General features: G+C 40.1%; 1 protein-coding gene across 5 annotated transcripts in view; it reads left to right on the top strand.

Moving 5' to 3' along the window:
* Positions 1-4,598: 4,598 nt before the first annotated feature.
* Positions 4,599-11,977, top strand: part of LOC129762692 (chondroitin sulfate synthase 1) — a 61,411-nt gene continuing 54,032 nt past the window's right edge. For all 5 annotated transcript variants that reach the window (XM_055761183.1, XM_055761178.1, XM_055761181.1 and 2 more), the window contains exon 1: positions 4,599-5,519. The gene's annotated coding sequence lies outside the window, so the exon portion shown is untranslated. The remainder of the gene's footprint in view (positions 5,520-11,977) is intronic.

Genomic DNA, 11,977 nt, shown 5'->3' with positions numbered 1-11,977 from the left:
GGGTTGGTTTGTTGATGTGTTGTGATGCGAACCGATGTGGTGTACGGTTTGAATGAGAATGATCGTTACGGCAGCGGAGCGGGGATTTTTAAGCTGACTGGCTGGCTCGAGAATTACGCATGAGTGAGACAGCGACCAATGTTTCGTTAATTTTTTTGACGTAGGACTACGTCTTTCATTTCTATACCGGGGTGCAAAAACAAAGTTTCGAAAATGAAAGCGTTATGCCGGAGACCGAGATTTTGAGCGTTAATAGCTCCTAAACAACTGAACGAAATGGTACGATAAACACTTCATTCGAAAGATAAAATGTCTACGCGTTCTATACTTGTTACTTTTTGATCCAAAAACTTGTTTCAATAGTCTTAAAATTGCTTTCAAAACAGGCTATTGAAATCACCAATCGGTATATAAGCGAGCGCCGCTCGGAAATCCACTCAGTTCTAATTGAACAGCGATTGGAGCATGTTGTCGCTGTTGTGGTGAAGCTCTTTGTTTATCATGAAAGCGCGGATGAACGGTGTCACCAAGAGCCTGTTTGTGCACCCTAGGCCAGAAGGGAATCCATCAGGAGGAGAGTGATGCCACAAACGGTTCCCCGGGAAGCTACACACACATACACGCGCGGAATTCTTTCCGTTTGGATGCCATTCAGCATTGAGAAAGTTCCGGAAAGATCTAATCATTTCTGGAAAATAATCTGCCAGTTCCTCTGGGAATTCAAAAATACATTCATGTGAAAGAGTTTATTTGAATGTTTTCTATCCATGTAACACTGTGACCAAATATGTTTCAATCAAGTACTATTAACAGGTGGTTATCGAGTTAGTATTAACCACTGGTGGGCTTCCAGTATCGAGGAAAATGTGGAAATATCTAATCGTTACTGAAAATAATCTGCCAGTTCCTCTGGGAATTTAAAATTACATTCATGTGAAAGAGTTTATTTGAATGTTTTCTATCCATGTAACACTGTGACCAAATATGTTTCAATCAAGTACTATTAACAGGTGGTTATCGAGTTAGTATTAACCACTGGTGGGCTTCCAGTATCGAGGAAAATGTGGAAATATCTAATCGTTACTGAAAATAATCTGCCAGTTCCTCTGGGAATTTAAAATTACATTCATGTGAAAGAGTTTATTTGAATGTTTTCTATCCATGTAACACTGTGGCCAAATACATTTGGTTTTGTGATTTTTCAATCAATCGCAATTGACAAGATAGCTTCTGAAGATTATTCTTCCCCATCAGTAGGATATTTCCGTATCCAATATTGTATGCGCCCGCAATCGATTATTGCTCAGTCGCCAAAAGTTCCGAGCTCAGAGAGTTCATTCCCCTCTAGTTTGCCTTCCAAATTGCCATCGTAAACCACACCTTCTCTCGATTCAATCACACACAAAAAGCATACTTAAGCGATATTCTGGTGGTGAGACACATTCATTTTTCGTGAGGACATCGACAAGACAACATCGTTGCCTAACGTGCTGGAGGAGGTGGACGGCGAAGGATCGACACATACAAGCGCATAATTCTTGCCGTTTGGATGCCATTCAGCATCGAGAAAGTTCCGGAAAGATCGAATCATTGCTGGAAAATAATCTGCCAGTTCCTCTGGGAATTTAAAAATACATTCATGTGAAAGATTTTATTTGAATGTTTTCTATCCATGTAACACTGTGACCAAATATGTTTCAATCAAGTGCTATTAAGGCAAGGCGCAAATTGAGACGCATATAGCGCGAGTAACTTGGCGCGATATAGCGCCTGTTTTTGTGGCTAATAAAAACAGATAGAAGGGCGCAAATTGGCCAGATGACGCGAGATGGTGGAGCGCTCGTGAGACACGACTCGCGCGACGCTGTGGCTGAACCACAGTTGCTCGTGCTGGTCATGCCGGTTGTGGTAGTTGTGTTGGTGAACAATCATATAGCGCCGTGGGTTTAACACTGTATGGCTGTACTGGTCGGGTGATTGTGTTAGTAAATAAATATATCGCGCAACTCTGTGTTAATCAGTCATTGAATGCGAGTGGCATGTTATTTACACCAAACTGCGACTCAATATGCGCTCCACCACGCTACGTTTGTGGCACGTATGAGTCGTGTTGGTAGTCTCGCGTTCGCTTACGAGCGCTATACGCTTCTCAATTTGCGCCTAGCCTAACAGATGGTTATCGAGTTAGCATTAACCACTGGTGGGCTTCCAGTATCGAGGAAAATGTGGAAATATCTAATCGTTACTGAAAATAATCTGCTAGTTCCTCTTGGAATTTAAAAATACATTCATGTGAAAGAGTTTATTTGAATGTTTTCTATCCATGTAACACTGTGACCAAATATGTTTCAAGCAAGTGCTATTAACAGATGGTTATTGAATTAGCATTATCCACTGGTGGGCTTCCAGTATCGAGGAAAATGTGGAAATATCTGATCGTTACTGAAAATAATCTGCCAGTTCCTCTGGGAATTTAAAAATACATTCATGTGAAAGAGTTTATTTTAATGTTTTCTATCCATGTAACACTGTGACCAAATACATTTGGTTTTGTGATTTTTCAATCAATCGCAATTAACAGGATAGCTTCTGAAGATTATTCTTCCCCATCAGTAGGATATTTCCGTATCCAATATTGTATGCGCCCGCAATCGATTATTGCTCAGTCGCCAAAAGTTCCGAGCTCAGAGAGTTCATTCCCCTCTAGTTTGCCTTCCAAATTGCCATCGTAAACCACACCTTCTCTCGATTCAATCACACACAAAAAGCATACTTAAGCGATATTCTGGTGGTGAGACACATTCATTTTTCGTGAGGACATCGACAAGACAACATCGTTGCCTAACGTGCTGGAGGAGGTGGACGGCGAAGGATCGACACATACAAGCGCATAATTCTTGCCGTTTGGATGCCATTCAGCATCGAGAAAGTTCCGGAAAGATCTAATCATTGCTGGAAAATAATCTGCCAGTTCCCCTTGGAATTGAAAATTACATTCAAGCGAAAGAGTTTATTTTAATGTTTTTTATCCATAAAATATCCATATAATACATTTGGGTTTGTGATTTGTCAATAAAGTACAGTTAGTAGGTTAGCTTCTGAAGATTATTCTTCAGAACAAGGTTTTTCGTATCCTATATTGAATGCATAAAACCTTGTGCCTCCAACGTAACGCTCTCGTTTTCGAAGTCGCCCAAATATTCATTCATTCAGAATGGATTTAGATTCAACTTGAAACAAATGATCTCTAAATCAACGATAGTCCTACGTCACCCTTGCGGTTATACCATACATATAACCCACTTCCTGTTTTTTTTCTTTTTCCTTTCCAATCGTGCTTCATTCTATTTCGCTGCTGCTCTGGTTGCCCGTTTTGGTCGGTACGATTTGAGGAGCACAAAATGGACCAATCAAAAATGGACACATAGTGCATTTGGACAATGCTTGATATTTCACAATTATTCAATTATTTATCTCAAGAAAAATGAAATGTTATTCGTTATGATAGACGCGTAGATATATTTCCTATCAATTGATGCCAAAACATTTGCGATCTATTGAGAAATGCTCGAGTTATAAGCGTTCCAAATCTTGCATTTTTTCCTACTTGTTCAGTGCCTAGATTTCCATTTCACCCCCTATATCTTCCGGTTAGACGTAGTCCTACGTCAAAAGGCTTTTGTGTGTCTGAGTAAATTGCTGTCTACGAACGAAACATCTTCCCAGTGGTTTAGTAAAACATGCCTAATTAAAGCAACTGTACCGAGCCGTATTGGCTCAGACTGTAACGAATAAAAAATCAAATCCACAGAAAGGACCTTAACCTTCCTTCTGGATAATAATATCAGGGATCCATTACTCGACTGAATTGAGATACTGGAAGCAGCAACCGGATCAAATTATTATGAATATCCTGAATGGGTGATTAGGCCATGTAGGATTTAAAATTTAGATTAGTAGTTAGGATAGTAGTTTTACGGAAATAATGCCGCAAATGATGTTGGAAAAGTTTCATTCAAGTTTCAAGTTTCAAACATTCAAAAATCGAATGAAGTGAAAACTTGAAAATTCGTAATAAAGATGAAAAGAATGTATCTGTGTCACTTACTGTGTTTGGCATAGAAATCTCAAAAAAGTACTGTTAAAAATGACGCTAGTAATTTGCTTAGTTGACGAAGTTCCTCTTGAAACGTTGGGCCCATCCAAAAAAAAGAAGTAGAAAGGATGAATGTCTTCTACCTACTGTAATTCACATTTGATAAAGATATAACTATAGATTATGCCTAAACATCTTCTTTTGTATGAGCCATTAGTTTGATGTATTGTGGCGAAAACCTCTTATATCCACAGTAATTATTTCATTCCTAAAGCATGCATGTATCATAAATTGTTCCCAAATATGTAAATTTGACGAACCAACTGACTTTAGTCGCCTGCAACCAATATGACAACCAAAATCGCATTACGATTTCAAATGTAAAACTTCAAAGCAGCACACAATCGGCGAGCCCCCCGAGGGCGTCGAGCCCGCGAGCACTGCTCACTCGTAGTCTCCGATCAACCAAGTCAGCCAGTTATGAATCAGTTCAGCTCAAGAAACCGGTTTGTGAACACGCACAGCGCGATCTCTCGGCGGATCGCACGATCTCTCACATCGCGCAATCCTTCTCTTTGCGGAGTCTTTGCGACCGGCTACCACTACACGAAAAAAAAAGACCGAACAGAATCTATGCCCAACGGGAGAAAAAGATGCTGCCATTCAGTCGATGATTTTGAGACGCAGACGCTCCGTGTGTTAAGCAGATCTCTCGCAGACTCTTCCCGTGCGCTGTCTTTGCGCGTTGCGCTTCAAGTGAAAATAAGTGAATAATTGAAGGGGGTAATTGGAGGGAAGTGATTGTGCGGTGTTTTGTGTGTTGTGCTTTGCGCATAGCGCAAAGAGAAGAAAATAGGAAAAAAATCGGGTTAAGAGTGGAATTTGGGTCTCTGCAGAAATCTCCCACACAGCCGGCCGGTAGTTGAGGGAACACGAAAGAATAGAAGCAAAAAAAAAACGCCAAGAAATGTATGCATTCCGCCACAGCTAAATATACCGGTGTCCGACCGTTCGGGGCGCGATGACACTTATCGAAAGTCGATAATCAAAACGCGGTCAGCCACCCATTAACGGGATACGCGCATAAGCTCTACGCTAACGAACGCGCAACGTGATAAGAACACGTCAGGTGCTCCAGATTTGACACCATCGATTGAAGGCCGGATATCTATCTTGTCGCGGGTTTACTGTTTTTTTTCGGAAGGAAGCAGTCAGTAGACGAAACCAAGTCGGGGGTATTTTTGCATCGACACATGCAGCTGCGGAAACTGGCTAAAGCAACAGATTTTTATGAACGAGCGACGCCACATACGAAAGGAAGACCAGCGTTTTGATATGCATTACCGGTGGTGTTAGTCCGGCAGGAATTTGACTCATGGAAGCAATAGCAGGGGGAGTGAGGAGCAGCCGAACCGTGCAGGAGGTAATTTTGAAGTCACATTCCTGTACAAATGATAAAAGAAAATGTTAATTGACAGAGAGAAAACATGTTGTTGTGGTTTGTTAGGGATTTGATAACCGTGTTGGGATTCATCTTTATGTTTTAAGCATGTAGTACTCACCTTGAAATTATCTAGAGTTTGTTTTCATTCATTCATTGGTTTACAATTCACATATTTCGCGAATTCGAGTTTGTTGCGCATGCTTTTTCAATATTTATCCAATTTTCATGACCAACAAATTGTCTTGCACTCTAAACAATAAACTTTTGTCTACCAATTATGTCGATTAAATTTTGAGATATAAGGACGCCTTATTTGACCTATGTGTATTACCCAAAGCGATATAAATCTACTGGAAAAGGCTTGATGATGCGTAATGATCTTAAAATGGTTTTTTTATCTTAAGATTTAACTACATCTGTTATAGGGTCGCTGTTAAACCGGCAGAATGTATCCTATGACTTACCTTCTCTACTAACACATTCCTGAATTCCCGATACATTTATGAGGTCGTAGAGTTCTCTGCATGTCTCTTGTGTAAATGTCAAACTAACATTCCTTCCTTTTCCTTAGCAGTTGCAAGGAGGCGGACAGGACTAGGGCCCGAAATCTTCGAAGGTGGAAAATGAAGACCGACTCTGCTCTCAGTAGCTTCGCCTCGACTAGAACTTCGGCAGTCGCCCACAACAAAAAGTGACTTGACTAGAAAGTGAATTGACCAGCGTTGACTAGCAGGATGACTCGTGAACTAGTCCAGTCAGTGGTTATTTTAACTGACTCGACTAATGAATACAAATCTGCCTATTCATTCAACTGACTTCAATCCACACTTCCATTTCCCCCTGACGCTAATTTTATACCCGCGTAGGCAAACTTATTTTACGTCCATATAAAGAGGAACGAAAACATGATTTCTGATGCAAAAAAGAAATAACCCCATCAATGGACGGTTTATTGTCTACCCATCGTGAACTCAAACCAACGAACTTAGACATTCATCAAGTATGCTAGAAAGGTCCTCGCGTTAGTATTAGTAAATAGCGGGCAAAATAGCGCACAAACGCTGCACTAGAGATGGGCAAAACGGTTCATTTCAGTGAGTGGCTCAGAGCCGTTCACTCAATGAAAAGAGCCGGCTCATTTGAGCGACTCGACGGCTCTTTTCAAGAACTGGTTCATTCGGATATGTAAAGAATGGAAGACGTAAAAAATAAGGTTTAAAACAATAATCAGTGCGGAGAAAAGTAAAAATATTACTTTACTGAAGGTTTTCTCTGATATATTTCCATCACAATGATTTTCTTTAATTTTTTAATTTATAAACATTATCTTTTGAATGTTATCTGATGAAAGTCTAGTACATCTTTCACTGCAAACTTGTCTTGCTTTCGGAAAAACTCGCTCACATGGTACTGAAGTCGCCGGAATACATCATATTTAAAAAAAAATAGAGCCGCGGAGAGATAGATTTCCTTTCATTCCACCAAAACGAAGGGTCGCTTAGTCTCAGCAAATGTGGTTCCGCTAAATGTTTATCTACAATAGATGTTGCAGCAGCTTTTGGATCATGTGAGGATCGAAGATTGCCAACCAATGTATCAAACTCCTCCCATGCAGATGACAGCGCTTCGTCACCAACGATTTGTGGTAGTTTCGTAGGTGTGTATTCTATGGATGTCATTCTTAGCATCCTTATCAACGACTGGTGTGCATAGTGGTACTTTCTGTTATCCCCAAAACCTTGCTGCTTGAAGCGAGGACCTAGCAGTATTTGTTAGGCTACTAATTCGTCTGACTCAAGATTTGTAGATCGCTTTACCAGCTCCGAAATCAATTCATACAGAGCTCTTTTATAATCACTAAAACTGATTTCACTCGATCCATATAATGTTGATCATGTCGAATTATCAATCGGGAGAATATAGCAGTATTCGATAACGACACAGTTTTCTCCCCGTTTTATATCCCAAACGTTTTTAAAATATTTCGAATGAAATGTTTTCATGATTAACTATATTATATTGGGTTGGGGAAAAAGAAATGTCGTACATTGTCAATATATGCAACACTTAAACATATCTTTTGTTGTACTTCTCGCATCGTGTCATACTATACGGCTATTTAAAGACGACAATCTGTGCTACAAGTGTCGTTTTGACAGTGTTGTGATTGTCCTTTTCAGTCTCAAGTTATAGCGCGTCAAAGATGGAGTCCACCAAGGAAGAAATTCGCCATATTTTACGTTTTTACTACCTGCGAGGTAAAACTGCAACGAAGGCGGCCGAAAAAATTCGTGTAGTTTATGGACCAGATACTGTAACGATTCGCACAGCACAGGGACTGGGTATAGACCATGAAACGGTTTGGAACCATTTGCAGAAGATTGGATTCCAAAAAAAAGCTGGATGTATGGGTGCCACACGAGTTGACGCAAAAAAATCTTTTAGACCGAATCAACGCCTGCGATGCACTGCTGAACTTAAACAACTTAAATCGAAAAAAGTCGTGGTCGAAGCGCGGTGAGCCGGCCCAAACCATCGCCAAGCCCGGGTTGACGGCCAGGAAGGTTTTGCTGTGTGTTTGGTGGGATTGGAAGGGAATCATCCACTATGAGCTGCTCAACTATGGCCAGACCCTCAACTCGGTTCTCTACTGTGAGCAGCTTGACCGTTTGAACCAGGCGATTGACCAGAAGCGGCCAGAAATGATCGATAGGAATGGTGTTGTTTTCCACCAGGACAACGCTCGGCCTCACACATCTTTGATGATCCGCCAGAAGCTACGGGAGCTCGGATGGGATGTCCTATTGCACCCACCGTATAGTCCGGACTTGACTTCAAGTGATTATCATCTATTCCGGTCCATGCAAAACGCTCTTGGTGATACTGCCCATGTTTGCATAGGAGACGTAATCACCAACACCATTAGTGTTGGGAAAACGCAATTTTGTTATTTTTTTGCCTACAAGCGAAACCATGCAAATTTCCAATGAAATAATCTGTCCAGTTGAAGGATATTATTGGCAAAAAAAGGGGCCTAGGAGACTTTGCGGATTAAAACATATTTTTTCCATTCGGAAAACGCTTACGTCTATTTATGCGGACAATCAATCGTTTCAATGAACATTTCATCGTATAGCTAGACGTAATTACCAGATTGCTCTGTCTGTAGTGTTAGTATTTACATTTCCGATAATAGACAAAACGTCTCCGTCGGTAGTTTCAGTTGTTATCGGATAAAATAAAAAAAGGTTTGGAAGAAATTTTGTGAAATGTCTGGAAAAGGTGCTCTGGATTTGTTGCGAGTCTAGAATAGTACTTTTTTCCTGAATACTGGGATATGATAAGAACAGCAGGTTAGTGTTTTTTCAATTAATTGAATTTGTAAAAGCAAACTGCTATGTTGGTTATTTTAGCAACATGGTTTACCGATATCACGATCAATCGCATAAAGATGGTGGAATAATTCGATGTCGAATCCGAGGAGTTATAATGCTAGGAACCAATAGTATTTTAATTCTACTACGGATCTGATTGTTTCATTATCTACTTGATTCAAATGCAGAAATTTAGGTATAACATTAAAAAACACAATTGCTTCTCTTTGTTCATCGCAGTGCAGTGTACAGAAAATAGTAATTATATGAACAGTGTTTCAATGGTTTCTTATATTCATCTATATGAACAGTGTTATAATGGTTTCTTATATTCATCTACTAGAAAACACTTAGTAATAAGACACTATCGTGACAGGCACTCTACAAAGAATATGATTCAAATTTAGATTTAGCTTTTAGCACATAATACTTATAATTGTTGATTTTCGAACGATGTATGAAAGCTGTATGGAACTACGTCTGTTATGCGGACAAACAGTGATTTTTCGGAAACGTTTTTCCAAAATTATTTGCATGTTGAGCAAACGTATTACATTACGTAGAATGCAAAACAGCGAAAAAGTCGATTTTGTTCATTTTGTCGCTTACGTCTCCTATACAAACATGTGCAGGATACTAAGTTGGCCTCAAAAGAGGCTTGCGAAAACTGGCTGTCTGAGTTTTTTTTTACAAATAAGGAGGGGTGGTTTATAAGGGGGGAGGGGGGGATAATGAAGTTGCCTTCTAAATGGCAACAAGTTTGCGAACAAAACGGCGCATATTTGACTTAAATTGGATAATTTTAAGTATGTTAAATAAAGCGTCAAATTTCGATCGGAAATACGACATTTCTTTTCCCCCAACCCTATATTAGTCAAATCATTTCATTCGATACCCATATACGGGTTGGATTTATCATAAATAACTGTGATTTGCGAGTCAATCCTGTTCATCTGATACCCATATTGTGTGCCCATGAGCGTCTCCGGGATAATCGGAGCCCGCCTGAAGCCGAGCGGTGACTGCTTGCTGAGGAGATGGCTGAAAATGACCGAGTGCCCGGTCAACATGATCACTAAACTGATGATACCCGTGTTGCCAAAACTGAGCATGCCACACACATATGATGGGGGTTTCAGAAGAAATATAGTCTGCCATTTCGTAACGGTTGCCATTTTGGATTTACATTTTTCATGAATAATTGTGTTCTACTAGTTCTTTCATTTGATACCCATATTGATGAGGTTTAGGCAAAATATGTAGTCTGTCATTTCATAACGGCCGCAATCTTGGATTTCCATTTTACATAAATAAATGTGTCCTACTAGTCAAGTCCTTTCATTAGATACCCATATTAATGGGGTTTCGAGAAAATATGTAATCCGCCAAAATTTACAAATATACAAACAGTTAAATGAAACCGCTTAAAAAGCAGCATGGGAAACATATATTTCTTCCGCACTGCCGCAAGCCACGGTTCGTCAGAACGAGCGTACGATTCACGGTTCTCTATCAATAAACCGGCTCCTAAAAGAAACGCAGTTCTATTATGAACCGCAGTTCTTTTTTGAACCGTAGTTCTCAAATGAACGGCTCTTAAATAAACCGCGGTTCACAATGAGCCACGGCTCATAAAAGAACCGTGGGTCTTTTTTGAACCGTGGTTCATTCAAGAGCCGTACATATAAGAGCCGCTCCTCATTTTCAAAGAACCGTGGATCGTACGCTCTTTCTGACGTACCGACTCAAATGAGCGGCTCGTGAGCGCTCGCCCATCTCTACACTGCACGCTGTTTTATACTTGTAAGTAATTTTCGTGTACGATACAATATAATCTAGCTCACCTGTAGTGTATGCCAAATCACGTTGAACTCAAATATCGTTGCACGCACACGTACATGGGAGAGAGAGAGAGAGAAAGAGAGGAACGAATTCGTTTTGGTGGAAGTCACTTCAAAATGCAATGAGGACAATTTGACTGGGAAGAATGAAATGATATAGTCGAGTCGGTAGAGGGAGATAGCGACTGAACGCCCGACGGACTGTTTAGTCGTTTTGGCGGAGAAACTGCGTGAAGAAGCCAAAAGTCATTACTAACTGAATACGGATATAGTCAGTCAGATAGTCAGCTGACTATCCTCAGTTGACTATGACTATGCAGAGCCCTGGCCAGGACAGTTCTTAACTGTTGGAGAAAGTCATCTAAGAGATATTACCAATCATCAGCAACGGATGGAAGCTTAACTTAACCTAACAGTTTTGAATTCGTATTTTGTGCAACTAGCTCTAGGCTAATGCTAAATCTGTTATCAGACCGGAAGGATTATTTTATGATTTCGAGAAAAACGAAAAATTTACAAGAAAGTATTTTCAGAAACCATGATACCAAATCCAAGTAGAATCAAATGTACTAACTCTTTGTTGTAATAAAAAATTGTAATTCATTTTTGTTAACTCACCTAACATGTCATTGATGCACTCATCGGACAAAGTTATCCTACAAAACGGATCTAAAGTTCCTGCTAAGGGGCTGTCCACGTACCACGTGGACAACTTTAGGGGGGTGGGGGTTGCGGAAATGTCCACGCTTGTCCACGGTGAGGGGGGAGGGGGTATAGACAATATCCACGTGGACACGTTGAATGATTTAAAAAAAAACTGTTCACATCTGTGTTCAACAAAATTCGGAAATTTCTGCATTCTACATTTTCAATAAATCCATTCGTATTTATTAACAAAAAGGATTGAGCTGTCTGATAGTGCTGAACATCTATATTTTTCATATAGTTGAACTTCTTTGCTGAAATGTGTATTCTGAGGATGTATTTTGGAGTGTATCTTTGAGGCAAGCGGAATGAACCATAATCAGTTTCCCCCAAAACTGGTCTTCACCCGGAGAAAGTCATCTTTGTATCTTGTGCGATTCGAACGGAATTCTGCATCATGCATTATAAATTCCAGCAAGTTCAAGTACGCAACTAAACGAACCAAAATTTAAATTATGCCAAATCCCATGGTTCTTTGACAGCTTGAACAAAATTCTTGGAGTTTGACTGGAATGTG

This window comes from Toxorhynchites rutilus, chromosome 1 (genome assembly GCF_029784135.1).
Source record: "Toxorhynchites rutilus septentrionalis strain SRP chromosome 1, ASM2978413v1, whole genome shotgun sequence".
In the NCBI taxonomy this organism is placed as follows: Eukaryota; Metazoa; Arthropoda; class Insecta; order Diptera; family Culicidae; genus Toxorhynchites; species Toxorhynchites rutilus.
Note: the sequence above shows the minus strand (reverse complement) of the source record. Positions and strands in the feature narration are given on the sequence as shown.